We start from the raw sequence: 19,787 nt of genomic DNA, 5'->3' as shown, positions 1-19,787 counted from the left end.
TCAGTGTTTATAAGGCAGTTTCACTCTGTAGCTGCTGCATTGCCCTGCCCAGCTCACCCAGTCCCTTATTGGTGGACATTTCCTTTATTTCTTGACTTTTGTTACTCAAACAATGGCATAATGAATGTCTCTACATATGTGTTATTTTGCACATAGGTATTACTGTAGGAGGATTCTCAAAGAAGAATAGTTGGATCAGAGAAGTATAAGCTTTAAACGGTTCTCAGATATTGCCAAATACGTTCCCGGGTTTGTATCATTGGCATTTACCTTCCCCTTGGGGATTTTTCACTGGATACTGTTGCCCCATCCACATCGCCTAAGAGACACTCTGGCCGACAATGGAAGCATGGACCTTTCGCTAATATCCCACAGCACACATAACATGGCTGAGATGGAGTGGCATTTGAAACCACATTTCATTAAAGGGAAACAGAGAAACTGTGTGCAACAAGAACATCTTGATTCTACTCCACGGCTCTCTCCCCATCTGCCCAGTCTTTGGCTTGCCTCCATGTGGTGGGCACTATCTTAATGTCTACCATCTGGGATCTATGCCTGTTATTGTTTTTATTTTATTTTACTTTTTTTAGAGACAGGGTCTCACTCTGTTGCCCAGGCTAGAGTGCAATGGGGTGAACATAGCTCACTGCAGCCTTTACCTGCGAGGCTCAAGCAATCCTCCTGCCTCAGCCTTCCCTGCAGCTGGGACTACAGGTGCACACCACCACACCTGGCTCTTTTTAAATTTTTTATAGAGACAGGGTCTCACTAGGTTGCCCAGGCTGGTCTGGAACTCTTGGACTCAAGCGATCCTCCCACCTTGGCCTCCCAAAGCTCTGGGATTACAGGTGTGAGCCATCATGACTGGCTTGTTATTATTATTATTATTGAGACGGAGTTTTGCTCTTGTCGTCCAGGCTGGAGTGCAATGGCTCGATCTCTGCTCACTGCAACCTCTGCCTCCTGGGTTCAAGTGATTCTCCTGCCTCAGCTTCCTGAGTAGCTGGGATTACAGGTGCGCACCCCCATGCCCAGCTAATTTTTGTATTTTTAGTAGAGACAGGGTTTCGCCATGTTGGCCAGGCTGGTCTTGAACTCCTGAACTCCGGTGATCCTCCCACCTTGGCCCCCCAAAGTGCTGGGATTACAGGCATGAGCCATTGTGCACTGCTTGGCTTGTTATTTTTTTTAAAGCACTGACTGACATTTACTCTGGGCCATGTACTGTGTCATTTTGTATCATTGCTCTGTTTTTGTGAATGATTTTTGTATCACTTAGGATGCTTTTGAGTGTTAGTGACAGAACCTCAATCCATACTGGCTTAAACAATGACACTTTTCTATAACTAGAGCACTGTGCTGTGGTTTAGACACATATGGCAGCTCTACTCTTGGAAGCCTAGAGGAAGGTGGGTGTAGGCACCACCAATGGTGCCAATCAAGGGTCCAGACCCTTTCCATCTCTCCTATCTGCCCTTCTCTGTGGCTTGGCTCTGCTTTCTGGGCGGGCTCCCCTCATGGTGCCAGATTTCCAAAGCTGTTCTGGGTATTGCATCCAGACATTGTTAAATCTTGAGACGGAAGAGGGACTATTTTTTTTTTCCTGTTTTCTTGTTAATAGACAGGAGGCTTTTTTCAGAAGCCCCCCGCCCAGCCAACATCCCTTCCCAGCTTCAAGGTCAGAACTGAGTCATGGGCTCACGTTTAAGTCAATCATAGGCAAAGGAAATGGGACTGTTCTGAGTGACTGGGACCACTCAAGGTTCACCTTTGAGCTGGGGATTGGCTTGGCATCCTTTGATCCATGATGAGACGGAGTGGGCCCCTGAGTACAGTCAGGGTCCTGCTGGCCTGGGGAGCAGTGTTGAGGGGGGAGATGGGAGTTGGGGGCAGCAACAGGGTCTGCTCAGCTAGACATAATAGCAGCGAATTCCATCCTTGCAATAATCCCACAAGGACGGCGTGTTCATTTCCTGTGACTGCTGTAACAGCCACAAACCAAAAACTTATTTTCTCACAATTCTGGAGGATAGAAGTCCAAAATCAAGGGCCACGCTCTGTGCGGAACGCTTCCTTGCCTCTTCCTATCTTCTGACGCTTCTGGGCATTCCTCGCCCTGTGACAGCATAGCTCAAATCTCTGTCTCCGTTTTCACTCCATGTGTGTATGTCTGGCTCCTCTGTTTCTGTGTCCACATTTCCTTCTTATAAGGATACCAGCCATAGGATGAGGGCCCACTCTAATCCAGTACATCACCTGCATTTCATTCCATTGGCAAAGACCTTTGTTGGCAAATAAAGGTACATTCACAGGTACTGGGGGTTGGGACTTGGACATAACATATTTTTGGAAGGGATCCAATTTAACCCAGTACAGAAGGTCCTATTTATATCCCTGATTTGCTGTTAGGAAGTTATAGTGCAAGAGCCTAAGTAGTTAGTATGTGGTAGAGATGTCTTTGGACCCAGCTAGTTTTATCCCTCCGTTCTGTGCTCATAGCCATTTCACCACACTTATAAGGCGAATGGCAGAGTAACAAAGATCTGTGAGATCATTATATTTTTTGTTGTTGTCAAATGACTGCAGAATGCATGCCACAAATATTTATTGAACACCTACGATGTAACAGTGACTTTCTTTCTTTTTTTTTTTTTTGAGGCGGAGTCTTACTCTGTCGCCCAGGCTGGAGTGCAGTGGTGTGATCTCGGCTCACTGGAAGCTTCATCTCCTGGGTTCACGCCATTCTCCTGCCTCAGCCTCCTGAGTAGCTGGGACTAGAGGCACCCGCCACCACACCCAGCTAATTTTTTTGTATTTTTAGTAGAGACAGGGTTTCACCATGTTAACCAGGATGGTCTCGATCTCCTGACCTCGTGATCCGCCCGCCTCGGCCTCCCGAAGGCTAGGATTACAGGCGTTAACCACTGCACCCGGACCTACCTACCAACCTTCCTTCTTTCCATCCTTCCTTCCTTCCTTCCTTCCTTCCTTCCTTCCTTCCTTCCTTCCTTCCTTCCTTCCTTTATTTTTTAGACAGAGTCTCGCTCTGTCACCCAGGCTGGAATGCAGTGGCGTGATCTCGGCTCACTGCAACCTTTGCCAGCTGGGTTCAAGCAATTCTCTGCCTCAGCCTCCTGAGTAGCTGGGATTACAGGCGCCCGCCACCATGACCGGCTAACTTTTGTATTTTTAGTAGAGACGGGGTTTCACCATCTTGGCCAGGCCGGTCTTGAACTCCTGACCTCGTGATCCACCTGCCTCGGCCTCCCAAAGTGCTGGGATTGCAGGCGTGAACCACCATGCCCGGCCTTAACAGTGACTTTCTTGTACATGGGGCTACAGCATAATCAAAACAGAGTTCTTGTTATCTGCATTTGAGAGAAAAAATGAAATCGTGCCTGTTGAGCACTGAAAACAGGGCCCTCGATATGTTTCTGCCCATTCGAGTGGGGAAATGGAGAATGTGGTGAGTGTTGTTTCTGCCGTGCCCTGTCCTGCTCCTCGCCAGACTTCTTGCTAGGGAGATGCACACAGCAATTACACAGACCAGGTTAATCTCTCTTCTGCCTCTAGGAGCATGGGACACAATATTTCTTGCTAGCAAGAAGCAAGTCATTAAAAGCACACTTTCGGCCGGGCGCAGTGGCTCACGCCTGTAATCCCAGCACTTTGGGGGGCCGAGGAGGGCGGATCATGAGGTCAGGATATCGAGAGCATCCTGGCTAACACGGTGAAATCCCGTCTCTACTAAAAATACAAAAATTAGCCGGGCGTGGTGGCAGGCGCATGTAGTCCCAGCTACTCGGGAGGCTGAGGCAGGAGAATGGCATGAACCCGGGAGGCGGAGCTTGCAGTGAGCCGAGATTGCGCCACTGCACTCCAGCCTGGGCGACAGAGCGAGACTCCGTCTCAAAAAAAATAAAATAAAATAAAATAAAAGCACACTTTCTTACTCAGCATTGTTTTCCCCCTGGAGTGTAAAAATCGTTGCTAAATTTCTACTGCAGGCAATGAAAACCAGCAATGAATGAAAACGTAGTGCAAAATTAACCTTGAGGGCATACCTGCGTTTTTCTCCCCTACTCATCATGAAGGAAGAGTTGATGTCAAAAGAACCCAAGCAAGGCTGGGTGCAGTGGCTCGCCTGTAATCCCAGCACTTTGGGAGGCCAAGGTGGGAGGATCACTTGAGCCCAGGAGTTTGAGACCAGCCTGGGCAACATAGTGAGATCCTGTCTCTGCAAAAAATACATATAAAAAATTATGTGTGTGGCGTGCATTATCGTTGTGATGGTGCATACCTGTAGTCCCAGCTACTCGGAAGTCTGAGGCAGGGAGGATCCCTTGAGCCCAGGAGTTTGGAGGCTACAGCGAGCTATGATCACACCACTGCACTCCAGCCTGGGCAACAGAAGGAGGGACCCTGTCTCTAAGAAAAACAGAAAGAAAAACAACCCAAACAAATGTGACTAAGGGTCATGAGAGAGAGGAGCTGGGAGGGAGGGAGCCACGCTCTTTGGCCAGTCTTAACAGATGCCGCAGCCCAAGCCACAAGTCTCAGATCTGAGGCCAACATAAAGAGATTGGACAGGAAACACTGCTGTCTATACAAATGTTGATTCTCATTAGTGATTCTGAGTTCCAGCAGGCTCTGCAAAGAAATCCCATAAATAAAGGCATCCAGTCCCACCTTATCCACGCCTGCTTGGGAAATTCTTGCTCACCAGAGCTCTGCCAAATGAAAGCTCACATTGTTTTCTGGACTTTGACTCTTGACAAATACCTCTTAGAAGTTCTCTCTCTCTCTCGCTCTTTCTCTCTCTTTTTCTTCCACCGGTCACCTATTATTTCTAATTCAGGATTTCTGTGTAGAATAAGTGAATTGTTTAATGTTCAATCACTTAAGCCAAGGTGTTCCAAGATTTTTGAGGCTACTGATAGATCTCATCAGAATCCCAAATAGTAGGTATGCAAATATAGTTTTCTTTGGAACTCAAATAGGGGGATAAAAATAAAACTGTTAAAAGTTAGTTGCATCTTCTCTGGAAACCTGGAAAACAGCACTGTGACCCAGAAGTCACACTTGGGCATTTATAGTAGAGAAGTGAACACTTAGGTTAACATGAACTCCTGCCCATGAATGTCCATAGCAGCCGAAGTTTTAATAGCCAAAAAAATGCCATCAGCCCTGATGTCCTTCCATGGGCAAATGGTGGTACATTTGCAGCATGAAAAAGAAACATACTATTTATTTTTACACACAACTTGGATGAATCTCCAGGGAATTACACTGAGTATAAAAAGCCAGTCTCCTCAAAGGTCATATATTGTATGATTCCATTTATATAACATCCTTGAAATAACAGAATTATAGAGATGGAGAACAGATAGTTGATTGCCTGGGGTTGGGAAAAGACAAGGAGGATGCGGCCATAAGGGGTGACATGGGAGGCTTCCCTTGTGGTTAGAAAATGGTTCTGTGTCTTTTTTTTTTTTGAGACGGAGTCTTGCTTTGTTGCCCAGGCTGGAGTGCAGTGGTGCAATCTTGGGTCACTGCAACCTCCGCCTCCTGGGTTCAAGTGATTCTCCTGCCTCAGTCTCCTCAGTAGCTGGGACTACAGGCGTGCGCCACCACGCCCAGCTAATTTTTGTATTTTTAGTAGAGACGTGGTTTCACCATGTTGGCCAGGCTGGTCTCAAACTCCTGACCTCAAGTGATCCACTCGCTTCAGCCTCCCAAAGTGCTGGGATTGGTTCTGTGTCTTGATAGTGGTGGGGGATTATTTGAATCTATATCTGCAGTGTCATTTCATAAAATTGTACACAAAGACATACACATATCATGAGTGTATGAAAAGATGTGAAATCCATATGATGTCTGTAGACTAATTGTATTAAGCCTTTGTTGATTTCCTGGGTTTGAAATGCCCTATAGTTATGAGATACCACCATTGCAGGAAGTTGGGTGATGGGCACAAGAGGCTTCTCTGTATCATTTTTTGCAACTTCCTATGAGTCTATAATTATTTCAAAATGAAAAGTTTTTAAAAATTTGGTAGAAAAACATTGATGCCTAAGGAAATCATCAAAGACATTCATTGAATAAGTTCATAGATGCTCTCTGCAAAAACTTTACCAGGGGCCGGGTGTAGTGGCTCAGGCCTGTAATCCCAGCACTTCTGGAGCCTGAGGCAGGTGGATCACCTGAGATTAGGAGTTCGAGACCAGCCTGGTCAACATAGTGAAACCCTGTCTCTACTAAAAAATACAAAAAAATTAGCCACGCGTGGTGGCGGGCACCTGTAATCCCAGCTTCTTGGGGGTTGAGGCAGGAGAATAGCTTGAACCCGGGAGGCGGAGGCTGCAGTGAGCTGAGGCCATGCCATGGCACTCCAGCCTGAGCGACAAGAGCAAGTCTCTGTCTAAAAAAAAAAAAAAGTTTACCGGGCAGTGGGTATCATTTTCTGCTCCTTCCAGCTTCTCAGAAAAAGGTTCAGCGGGCCGTATTAATATAAGCTAGTGCCTAATGTAGCTTTGTCTAAAAATTACATTTTCTGGCTGGGCATGGTGGCTAATGCCTGTAATCCCAGCACTCTGGGAGGCTGAGGTGGGAGGATTGGTTGAAGCCAGGAGCTGAAGACCAGCCTGGGCAACAAAGTAAGACAGCTGTCTCTACGAAAAATGAAAAAATTAGCCAGGCATGGTGGTCCCAACTACTCCGGAGGCTGAGGCAGGAAGATCGCTTGAGCCCAGAGGTTGAGGCTGCAGTGAGCCGTGTTCAAACCACTGCATTCCAGTCTGGGTAACAGGATGAGACCCTGTCCCAAAAAATAAGTAAATAAAATAAAAATCGCATTTTCTCAAAGCCTCCATTATTACAGAGGAAAACCAAAAGCCAAACGTACAATGAAGACTTGATCACTCAGAGTCTTGGTCTGCAAACAGCAAGGGGCATTTACATTCACATAGTTGATGAATTTTCTATCTTTTCTATTCACCCCCCTTCTCTCTGGAAACACACAGTGGTTGAGTGTGCCCCACTCTCCAGGCTCCATTCCCAGGCCTGACCAGCATTAGGAAGCTCAGATACTTGCTTTATTGCATCTGAATTCCACGGCAATAGCTTGGCCTGCTTTCCTCTGTATGGCCAGAAATGCTTCTGGTGAACTCTCATTGAATAATTAATTTCTAGTTTTAAATAATTCACGAGTCCTGGCTGGTATAATTGCTGAGGACCAAAGAATTAGTTTGTTGGATGGTTTTCCTTTCTTCTCCTTTGCCTGGAGGCAGGGCTGCACACTGTTGTCTGGAACGTAAGTGAGCAGCCTCTAACCAGGCTGGTTCCTCAGTGATATCTGATCACTCAATGGCAGGACAGTCGTGATCATAACGCTGCCGTGGAGCAAAGCAGGGATTGCGATCTTGGCCCCAACCCACAGCTATTTCCTCAGCAACCACTCAGTGCTCCGGGATAATGTTGGTAGTGAGGACCAGGCAGACCGTTGATGAATAAAATCCATCCATGCACGGTGGCTCACGCCTGTAATCCCAACATTTTGGAAGGCCGAGGCGAGTGCATCACTTGAGCCCGGGAATTCAAGACCAGCCTGGGCAACATAGTGAGACCTCAGCTCTACAAAAGTTTTAAAATTAGCTGGGCGTGGTGGCGCGTGTCTGTAGTCCCAGCTACTCAGGAGGCTGAGGTGGAAAAATCTCTTGAGCCCAGGAGCTGAAGGCAGCAGTGAGCTATAATCGTGCCACTGCACTCTAGCCTGGGTGACAGAGTGAGAACTTGTCTCTAAGAAAATAAAATAAAATTTTAAAAAATCAAAACACGATCCCAAACCCTTGGTTTAGAAGAGGTTGGCCAGCTACTGCCCATGGGTCAAATCCAGCTCGCTGCCTATTTTTGTAAATAAAATGTTATTGGCACATACCCACATCCATTCTTGTAACAGATTGTCTGTGGTTGCTTTCGGCTACAATGACAAAATTGGGTAGTTGCAACAGAGACTGCATGGACAGCAAAGCCTAAAATGTTTATTCTCTGGTCCTTTACAGAACAGGTTTGCAGCTCCCTGACTTGGGATGTTATGAAGCTCTAGGGAGCCTCCAGGTTGAATAGGGCTTTTCTCTCAGCTCTTGTTTACCTTAAGGAGAGAAGTGAGGGAAGAGAAATAAATAAGCAAAAGATGATAATTCCTTACAGGCTTCTGGCCCTTTTTAAAAATTTTTATTAATTTTTTAAGAGACAGGGCCTCGCTATGTTGCCCAGTCTGGAGTGCACTGGTGTGATCGTAGCTCACTGCAGCTTTGAACTCCTGGGCTCAGCGATCCTCCCACCTCAGCCTCCTGAGTAGCCTCCTGAGACTACAGGCACACCACCACTCCTGGCTTATTTATTGATTTATTTGTATTTATTTATTCATTTATTTTGAGATGGAGTCTTGTTCTGTCGCCCAGGCTGGAGTGCAGTGGCACAATCTTGGCTCACTGCAACCTCTGCCTCCCGGGTTCAAGTGATTCTCCTGCCTCAGCCTCCCGAGTAGCTGGGACTACAGGCGCGTGCCACCACGCCCAGCTAATTTTTGTATTTTTAGTAGAGACGAGGTTTCGCCATGTTGGCCAGGCTGGTCTGGAACTCCTGACCTCAGGTGATCCGCCTGCCTCGGCCTCCCAAAGTGTTGGGATTATAGGCATCAGCCACTGCACCCAGCCAAATTTTTTAATTTTTATTATTTGTAGAGACAAGGTCTCACTATGTTGTTCAGGTTGGTCTCCAACTCCTGGACTCAAGTGATCTTTCCACCTCAGCCTCCCAAAGGGTTGGAATTACAGGCATGAGCCACCGCACCTGGTCAGCTCTGGGCCTCTGAAAATCTGAGATTAGGATCTGATCAAGCAGAAATCAGCTCCTGCAATTCAGGTGGGTCTAACCTGTCTTCTACCCAGCAGAACAAGGAGGTGATGAATACGAGCTTTGGAGTCAGAAGTACGCTCAAACTCCCACCCTGGCTCTTATTTGCTGTGGGTGTATCTGAACCCCTTGGTTTCCTCAGCTTATCAAACATAAGAATTCTCCCTTCTCCACTGGCTTATTAGCGTGTCCTGTGGGCTAACTGCTGTAAAGTGCTTACCGTGGGATCTGACACAGAGTGAATCATGGGGCACTTTGGTTGATTTTATATGACTGTTTCCCACAAGATAAATTTTAAAGGTATGGAAAAATTGTAACTTTCACTGGAAATTACAATCCTAAACATGTGTAGACCTGGAAAAGTTCAGTGTGTGTCAGCATGGGGTGAGGGTTGCCCAAAGGGTTGCCCAGCTTTTTGTACTGGTTGATACAAGTTTTTCCATATGGACCCAACCCCTGTCTCCATCAGCAGAAAGCCAGAGCGCTTGGGATACACAGTTAAGTACAAAGTGGAATCTATACTGCCCAAGAGTAAGATGCACACTTGCTGGTTTAAAGAGGGAAAAGAGATGTGAAAAAAGCAAAGTCATTTCTTTTTCTTTATCTAGAGACAGGATCTCACTCTGTTGCCCAGGCTGGAGTTCAGTGGCGTTATCACGGCTCACTGCAGCCTCGATTTCCTGGGCTCAAGTGATCCTCCCACTTCAGCCTCCCAAGTAGCTGGGACTGCAGGGACGCACCACCATACCCAGTAACTAAGCCCTGTCATAGCTTCTAGATGTTACTTCCAACTGTGAACTTCCTCCCACCACTAACTACTATTCTGCTATTGTTTTCCCCAGAATTAAATGGTCTTAACTGCGCTTTCTGACTCTAGTCTTATAGCCCCTAATTCCCTGTGATGTAAAAACACAAATCTCATTTAAAAATTATGGTACGACATACACAACAGAAAACTAATTGTCAGTGACGTTTAGTACATTCCCAATGTTGTGCTAGTATCAATTGTCTATTTACAGAATATTTTCATCACCTCCAAAGGGAACGCCATCCCCATTAAGCAGTCACTCCCCGTTGCCCTCCACCCACAGCCCCTGGCAACCACGAATCCACTTTTCTGTCTCCATGGATTTGCTGACTGAATAGTTCACATAAATGGAGTTTTGCAATGTGTTTTCCAGTGTGGCTTCTTTTACTTAGCCTAATATTTTTGAGGTTTATCCACATTGTAGCATATATCAGTACTTTATTCCTTTTATACCAGAATAATATTCCATTGTAATACCACATTGTGTTTATCTATTCACCTCCTGATGGACATTTGGGTTGTTTCCCGTTTGGGGCTATTGTAGATAGTGCTGCTACAAACATTTGTGTATCCATATTTGTTTGAGTACTGGTGCTCAGTTCTTTTGGGTACATACCCAGGAGTGGAATTGCTGGGTCGTATGGTAATTCTATGTTTAACAAATCAAGGAACTGCCAAACTGTTTTCCAGAGCAGCTGCACCATTTTATGATGCCACTCACATTCTTTCGTAAATGCAAACAGTGGCTTCCCATTGTCCTCTGGGTAATGTCCGGGTTTTTAACACGTCTGACAAGATCTTCAAGATCAGCCCTGCCCACCACAGATATGGTACTCCTTGCTCCTGATATAATACAGCCGTGCGTCACTTAATGATGAGGATATGTTCTGAGAAATGAGTCACTGGGCGATCTTGTCATTGTGTGAACATTACAGAGTGGACTTAGACAAACCTAGCTGGTAGGGCCTACTGCACACCTAGGCTCTCTGGTCTAGCCTGTTGCTCCTAGACTAGTAACCTGGACAGCCTGTGACTGTACTGAACACTGTAGGCAACTGCAACACAATGGCGAGTATTTGTGAATCGAAATGTAGCTAAATATAGTAAAATATGCTATTATAGTTTTATGGGAACACTGGCCTATGTGACGGAAATGTTGTTATGCATTGTTACACCACACCCTCTCACTTGGCTTATATGCTGTGTTCTCCCTACGGAACACTATATTTTTTCACGTAAGCCACTCGCCCTCTCGGGTTTTCTCTAGGAAGCCTCTTCTGACCCCTAATGTCCCACATAGGTCCCTCTTTGCACTGCCCTGATCACAGCCTCCACTGCACTGTCCTGGAATTCCTTATTATTTGTCCTGTTTCTCCCACTAAACTGTAATCTCTATGAAGGCAGGAACAGTATCTGTCTTGTTGGTCAGCATATTCCCAATTGACAGCACAAGGTAAGGGCTTAATAAGTATTTGAATGAACTAAATTACCAGGTGCAACCATCACGCCATGACTAAAGCAAGACAGTAGAAGATGAAGAGGCTTAACACACATTTAATCCTGGATTAATGTACACTGACCAATCAGTGACCTATTTTCTGGTCTTTACTCCTCCTCCCTCTCCCCAACATCCCCATTTCTGTCTATTTTTTATTTATACATGTCCCAGTGGTGCTTAGTCTTGTGCTGGAATACTTAGAAGCCATGTTGCACTGAGATAAGATGCACAGGTTTGCCACATAACTATTTCAAAATGTGATGTGGTTAGATGCATACTTGCGTTAAGAACCAGATTCTCAGCTGGATGCGGTGGTTCATGCCTGTAATCCCAGCACTTTGGGAGGCTGAGGTGGGAGGATAGCTTGAGGCCAGGAGTTCAAGACAAGCCTGACAATTATGATCGAAACAATTATTTATCCTGACAGTTATTTATCCAGAATCATTATTGTTTGGTGAAATGAGTGTTACTTAACCCTTATGCACAAGAAACACCTTTAAAAGGACTTTTTCAGACCGTAGTGAAATACCACTACACATGCATGGCCTGGCTGATGTTATTGACCATGCCCAAGGAAGGCCAAGAGGTAGAACAACCAGAATTCACATACACTGCAGAAGGAATTTATAGAGGGCACCCACATTGGAAAACTGGAAGTATGTTGAAAAGTTTGACGTACATCAATCCTATGCCCCCAAATTTTACCCCTGGGTAATTACCTAAGAGAAATTAAAGTATATGGCTAGAACAGCCTGAGGAAAGCATGTTAATAGCAGTTTTATTCATAGTCACCAAAAGCTGGAAGCAGTCCAGGTAGTCTACCAATAGGAGAACGGTGACATCAGCCATAGAGTGGAATATCACTCAGCAATAAAAAGGAATAAGCTATCTACACATGCAATGACACACAAGGATAGATTTCCAAAGCTTCTTGCTGAGTGAAAGAAGCCAATCACAAAATAGTACACACAATTTGATTATATGAAATTCTGGGAAAAAAAATGTTTAGTGACAGAAGGCAGATCAGTGGTTGCTTCTGAGTAGAGAGAGGATTGACTAAAAAAGGGTACAGGAGAACTGTGTGGGTGATGGAAATGTTCTGTTTTGGTGGAAGTGTGGGTTACGTGGGTGTACACATTGTCAAAACTGATCCAAGTGTCCATTTATTTATTTATTGTAGAGACAACATTTTACCATATTGCCCAGGCTGGTCTTGAACTCTCAGGTTCAAGCAATTCTCCTGCCTTTGCCTCCCAAAGTGCTAAGATTACAGGCATGAGCCACTGTGCCCAGCCTAAATGTCCATTTACACATATGCATTTTACCATAGGTAAACTAAACATCAATTTTTTAATTTGATTTTTTATTTTTTTATGTTTATTTTTTGAGACAGAGTCTCGCTCTGTCACCCAGGCTGGAGTGCAGTGGCACGATCTCAGCTCCCTGCAACCTCTGCCTCCCGGGTTCAAGTGATTCTCCTGCCTCAGCCTCCCGAGTAGCTGGGACTACAGGCATGTGCCACCATGCCCGGCTAATGTTTGTATTTTTAGTAGAGACGGGGTTTTGCCATGTTGGCCAGGCTGGTCTCGAGCTCCTGACCTCAGGTGACCACCCACCTCGACCTCTCAAAGTGCTGGGATTACAGGCGTGAGCCACCGCGCCCGGCCTAAACATCAATTTTTAAAATGAAAAAAAAAAAAATCCTTTGGGAGGCCAAAGTAGGCAGATTACTTGAGCTCACAAGTTTGAGACCAGCCTGGGCAACATGGCAAAACCCCGTCTCTACAAAACATACAATAATTAGCTGGGCATGGTGGCGTGCACCTGTAGTCCCAGCTACTTGAGAGGCTGAGGTGGGAGGATGGCTTGAGCCTGGGAGGTGGAAGTTGCAGTGAGCTGAGATGGTGCTACTGCACTCCAGCCTGAGCAATAGAGCCAGACCCTGTCCCCCCCAACCCCCCCAAAAAAATGAAAATAAAAGCAATCATGCCACTTCTAAATAAGAAAGTGATTTATATAAATACCTGGTATCTTAAGGTTAGATCCATGTAACAATTTAACCCTTCAGGGTCTGTGACTACATTTTAGATGGTGCTATTTGGTAGTATTCCTTTCTTTTTCTCCTCTATGATCATTTAATCTTTAAAAAATTGTTTTTGAGGTTTTTTTTTTTTTTTGAGACAGAGTCTTGTTCTGCCATCCAGGCTGGAGTTCAGTGGTGCGATCTTGGCTCACTGCAACCTCTGCCTCCTGGGTTCAAGTGATTCTCCTGCCTCAGCCTCCAGAGTAGCTGGGATTACAGGCATGTGCCACCACGCCCAGCTAAGTTTTGTATTTTTAGTAGAGACAGGGTTTTGCCATGTTGGCCAGGCTGGTCTCAAACACCTGACCTCAGGTGGTCCACCCACCTCAGCCTCCCAAGGTGCTGGGATTACAGGAGTGAGCCACCACACCCAGCTGATTAAATTTTTTTTAATTAAAAATGCTACTGGTTTTGAATAGTTGAGAAATAATTTTCAGAGCACCATTCTTGAATACACAGTAAAATTAAAATTTTTAAAAGTATTTGCATCAGTCAGCTCTTGCTTTTTAGACAAATGGTTCCAAAATTTTATGATGCAAAACAATCACCTTTATTTAGCTTGTAATTCCGTGGGTCAGCAATTTGGGCTGGGCTCAGTCAGGTGGCTCTTCTGGCCTTGGCTGAGCTCAGTTCTGCATTAGCAGTTACTTTCTTCCTTGTGCTGATTGAGTTATAAACCATGCCATTAGCAGCAGCTATTGCACCCAATAAATGGTCAAGGTTCTGGATTATTTTTCATTTTCAAGAGGGATGCAGATTTCATTATAATCTCAAATAGGCATGACTAAAAGGCAGAAATCAAGATGTTAACTTTATTCTCCTCTCCAACGCCATACTTTCTGTCTTAAAAAGGAATCTCTTTTCAACTTGGCTTCTTCTATAAAGTAGGATTGGAAAGTCTCCTCATAATAAAAGTTAGCTGCTTTGTCCTCCTTTGAATTTATGATTAACAGTAGAGAAAGCTTGATGCACTTCTGCAAATATGCAAAAAGAAAAGAAAATCCCGGTGGAAATTCATGCCCGGAACTAACATTATTGCAGGAAACATCTGATGATGCTGAAAACATCACCCTCAACTTCAGTATAAAAATCTATATTTTTTAGTATGAATATGGATTAGGGTTTGACAATTACTTAACAAAAGTGAATAGAAAGATTAAAATGGCTGAAATGAACCACCATTGCCTAATTTTATATTTTAAGAAGTCATAACAAGAAATGGATATGCTTCCTTGTTAAAAATGAAAATTATCTGCCTGAACACTCAGAAGAAAAGCATAATGAGAAGCACATTTTTGAAGTACCTTTTAAAATCTAGCTGATTTTGTTTTTTATCATTTATCTAATGTATATAATAGTGACTTCCCCATCTGTTACAATAGACACAAATTATGTTTCAAAAAAAATCCACCCGAGACTACAAGAGATTGTAAAAGTCATTTCAACTCTGAACATGTGCATTAAGTTTTAATGCTAACAGCTGATAATCCTGACATTCACATTTCATTTGCACTTATGTAAAGATATATTTTCTCTGCAGGGGGGCCATGGTAATTTTTTTTCAGTGTCAAGGCAAATGATCTCAGTAAGATGGTTTTTCTAAAAATCATTTATTCTGTAAGAGGTGGAAAGTTGTCATGGACATGGCAGGGGAGTTGAAAATTCCCCCTATATAGAGGATAGAAATGCAGATTCAGGGAAAAGGGAAGCAGAAACACAGAGGGTTCTCTCCCTGCCCCCACTGAAGATCAATACTTAATCTTTTCTGCTTGAGAACTCTGATCCAGTTAGCTAGGTAATCGAGACTGTGCTATGCTGTCCTATGCCCGTTCCCTTCTCTTCTCTCAGTTTTTTTCCACAAAGACATTATTTTCAGAAGGGTCAGATTGCTGTTTTGTAGAGCAATTGATTTAGCTTTCACATGTTACATTTATGAACCAAATAGGAAAAAAATACACCTTAATTATATCTACTTTGGTGCCTCTATTTTACCATCTAGAGTTTCTCTGTGCTTGTCAAAGCTGCACCCTCTTTTTAGACCATAAGAGAAAAAAGTCTGTTACATTCTGCAGCAATGAGCAAAAATGTCCACACTCTGTCTTGCTGAATTATCATTATTTTAAAATATTAATCTATGCAAGTTTTCTTTATGCCTCAGCTGGGCTCTTAGTTTGATACTATCTAGATTTAGGTTTTCCCAAAAGCAGACCAGAGACAGGATTTGAGTGCAAGTAGTATATGTGTGAGCTAATCCCAGGAGACACCCATAAGGGAGTTGGGAAGTGAGACAGGGAAGGGAATACAGCCAATGAAGAGGGATTCCCAAGCCTGTGACCACTGCTGGCAACAGGAGCCCAATCTCCTGGGGACTTCTGGGGATAATGTAGAACATGCCTCAGAGTCATCCCACCTGAGGGGCAAGGGAGCTGGGGTATTTATACCCCAACTGCCAAGGGTCATTTATTGAGTGCTGTTTCTAGGAGCCCAACTTTTCAGCCTTTGTGGCTTGTCTTGCACACAGCTAGGCATGTTCCTTTGTGTGTCAAGGTTGGGGGCGACATAATACAGACAGGACTCAATAGCATCAGTTACTACACAGCACTACGAGACTGTTCTGCATAGAAGCCCTAAGGAAGAAATACTTCCTTGTGGTTCTTTCAGGACAAAGATGACCAATTGAAGAATAACACAGAGGGATAAAACTGGAGTGCCTTTCAATAATCGCAAATGAAAAAATGAGTATTTATTGGCAAGGCTGGCTGTGTAACTGCAGAGTCCAGTGCAAAACACAAAAGAAAGGTTTCTTGTTCCAAAAGCAAGAAAAAGTGTGAGGTATCTGGATCAGGGTGGGGGAAAGGCTCACCCTTGCCACACCCCACCAAGTTGTGCATTGAGTCTACCCATGGGCTGTGCAACTGTAGTGGCCCACAGAGCTGGCCCTATTTATTGGATACATTATCAAGATTTGTGCTATGGCTTAGTGAGAGAGTTAATCGAGTTGGAAGATGCTAACTGCGCTCAACCTGGGAATTAAGATACTCTGACTTGTGAATGTTTTGATGGTATAGGACAGGGGTCAGCAGACCTGTTGTGTCAAGCACCAGGTAGTAAATATGTTAGATTTTGAGAACCAGATGGCCTCTGTCCAGAGACAAGAACTAAATGAGCCAGCATGTTTGCATTCCCATAGAACTTTATTTATAGATGCTGAAATTTGAATTTCAGAAAATTTTCCTGTGTCATGAAATAGTATTCTTCTTCTGATTTTTAACCCTTTAAAAAAAGGCCAGGTGCAGTGGCTCACACCTGGAATCCCAGCACTTTGGGAGGCCAAGGCAGGAAGATCTCTTGAGCCCAGGAGTTTGAGACCAGCCTGGGCAACATAGGGAGACCTCATCTCTACAAAAAAATAATAATACATTAGCTGGGCGTGGTGGTTCATGCCTGTAGTTCCAGCTACTCAAGAGGCTGAGGCAGGAGGATTACTTGAGCCCAGGAGGTCGAGTCTGCAGTGAGCCATGATCAAACCACTGCACTGCAGCCTGGGCAACAGAGTGAGACACTGCCTGAAAAATAATAATAATTTAATTTAATTTAAAAATGTAAAAATAACTCATAGCTCATGAGCTGTACAAAAACAGACAGTGGGCTGGGGTTTGGGCCCCAGGCTGCAGTTTGCTGACCCCTGGAATCAGAGATTCACAGCATTTATGGATTTAGTGATTGAAGAATCAATAATCTGGGAGTGGCCCTGGGTTCCGAGCAGCTGAAGTGTTGTTTTTGCTGCAGTCAGTTATATTGCGGGTACAGTGGGACGGTGTGCTGCAGTGAGCCACTCAGCAGATGACTGAGACCAGCCATGTGTGGGCATCACTATTGCAACTTGACTTTGCGCTCCTTCTCTTGTCACAAATGCAGTTAAGTCTTGAGAAGTCATACAGTCTTGCATTGCAAGGGGAAAAACATTATGCTTTGGAGACATCTGTAAACCTGAAGACATCTGAAGGTTTGGGGCCCAATTCCTTTCAGAGGTCAAGGTTCTGCCACGGCAGTCAGGAAGACAACGCTGCTTCAGTCCCGTTCCACAGGCAGCCTCATCCTTTTTTCCTCACCTGCCCCGAGTGCCCTCTTCTCAGGTCAGGCAAGTGAACTTGGGTTCCCCTAAATACAGTGAAATTGATTCATTTTGGCTGCAAGATACAGAGGCCCCAAATTTGCATAAGCCAGGCAGAAGCTCATTTCTCTCTCAGGTTAAAGTTGGGGCGGAGGTTCAGAGCTGCTGCAGTGTTCTGGCAAGCAGCAGAGAGCCAGGCTCTTTCTTTTTCTTTTCTTTTTTTTTTTTTTTTTTTTTTTTTGAGACGGAGTCTCGCGCTGTCGTCCAGGCTGGAGTGCAGTGGCGCGATCTCGGCTCACTGCAAGCTCCGCCTCCCGGGTTCACGCCCTTCTCCTGCCTCAGCCTCCTGAGTAGCTGGGACTACAGGCGCCCGCCACCACGCCCGGCTTATTTTTTTGTATTTTTAGTAGAGACGGGGTTTCACCATGATAGCCGTGATGGTCTAGATCTCCTGACCTCCTGATCCGCCCGCCTCGGCCTCCCAAAGTGCTGGGATTACAGGCGTGAGCCACCGCGCCCAGCCGTGAGCCAGGCTCTTTCTACTCGGTGGCTCTTTCTTGGTTCGGCAGTGTCCAACTTGTGGTCTAAGACCGCTGTTCCGTGTCCAATCATAACGTTGTGATCCAGAGGAGAAAAGGAGAAAGGGGAGCTGTTACAGACTGCATGCTTGCGTCATGCCCAAATTCATATGTTGAAACTCTAACCTCCAATGGGATGGTGTCAGGAGATGAAGCCTTTGGGACGTGATGAGGTTATGAGGTTGTGGACCTCACGATGGGATTAGTGCCCTTATAAGAGGAGAAACCAGAGAGCTTCTGCTTCTCTCTCCAAGTAAGGAAACAATGAGGAGACAGCTGTCTATGAACCAAGAAGCCAGCCCTCCGCAGACATTGGACCTGCTGACACCTTGATTTTGGACCTCCAAGCCTCCAGAATAGGGAGAAATAAATGTCAGTTGTCTAAGTCCCGCAGTCTACGGTAGTTTGAGCAGCTGAACCGATGAAGACAGGAGGGCATGCTTCTTTCCTCTGAGTTGCACACATCATTTCTGTCCATATCCCAGTGGTGAGAGCTTACTCATATAGATGCATGTAGCTGCAAATGAGGCTGGGAAATGTGATCTGGATTCTGGGTGGCCAGGGACTCAGCTAAAAATTGCAGGTTTTATTACTGCAGAGTGGGGTTTCTCCACCATAGCACTACAGACATTCTTGTTCTGTTACTTCTTTGCTGTGGGACACTATCTTGCACCTTCCTTGCAGGGTGGGTAGCCACATCCTTGACCTCCACCCACTAGATGCCAGGAGCATCACCCCACCCCTAGTTATGACAAGAAAAATGTCTTCAGACATTGCCTTATGTCCCCTGGGGGTAAAATCAAACCAAGTTGAGAACCACTGCTAAGGCAAGAGGGGAGGATGGATAGTCAGAGATACATCTTAACACCATCCCTTGCCTGGAAAACACATTCTTTTTCTTGTGTCTACTAGGCAAACCCTACTCTCTTGTTCAAGGTCAAGCTATGGTGTCATTTTCAGGTTTGGCCTCAGTCTGGTCTTTGCTGGAGCTGTTTTGTGATGTCGCCACATCATTCCTGACCTCGTTGCCTTTATGTCTGATGTATCCTCTTGGAGATTCTGTGAACTACTAATTATTCCTGAATAAATTCATTTTCTGTTTCGATTAGCTAGAGTTGAGTACTATTGTTTACGACCAGGACACCAGACTAATACAATTGGCCTCATTAGGATTCATCCAGGATCCCCTTTGAAAACCTTGCTCTTTTGTTCCTAGGGTTAAGAAGCCAGGCAAATATTGTAGGAGTAACTCAACAAGGCAAATTCCCATGCTTGGAACCCACGGGAACATGCTAATTTCCACACGAGTTTGTCGGTTTAAATTCTGTCTTGATTCTTTTTTTCTTTTTTCTCCTTGTAGGACTAGTGGGAAGGTTTGTAGAAATCAAAATTCCACCTGAATCTCTATACATTTATTTATGCTTTCCTAGCCTCTCACTTTCAAATAAAATGCGTGCGTAATTCCCTCCACATGTCTCTTCCTTTCCTTTCTACCGTGGCGATTCAGTTTTTTCCCCTTGTCTCTCTGCCTCCTTTTTCTTTTGGCCTGACCTCTTCCCCACTGAATTTTATCTGCTTTTCCTCTTGCTGTATCTTTCTTTTCCATCCTTGCTACTGGCTTAAATTCCTTCAACCCTCAATTTTTTTTTTTTTTTTCTGGGTGGCAGGAGAGCGCTCTCTAAAGGATACACAGGAAGCTGCTTTATGAATTCTGCATTAAGCAGAAGAGCGGGAGGGCTGAAGAGGGAGGCAGGTTGGTCTGAGTAATGATTTGGTCCTGCCCAGGC

At 44.9% G+C, this 19,787-nt stretch overlaps 1 pseudogene; it reads right to left on the bottom strand.

Annotated features, from left to right (window-relative positions):
- The window catches only part of LOC134757936 (chromodomain Y-like protein), a 33,148-nt pseudogene that overhangs the window by 4,146 nt on the left and 9,215 nt on the right, over nucleotides 1–19,787 (bottom strand).

The sequence above is a fragment of the Gorilla gorilla genome, chromosome X, assembly GCF_029281585.2.
Source record: "Gorilla gorilla gorilla isolate KB3781 chromosome X, NHGRI_mGorGor1-v2.1_pri, whole genome shotgun sequence".
Classification (NCBI taxonomy): Eukaryota; Metazoa; Chordata; class Mammalia; order Primates; family Hominidae; genus Gorilla; species Gorilla gorilla.
The sequence above is the reverse complement of the archived record's forward strand: the minus strand, read 5'-3'. Positions and strand labels throughout refer to the sequence as shown.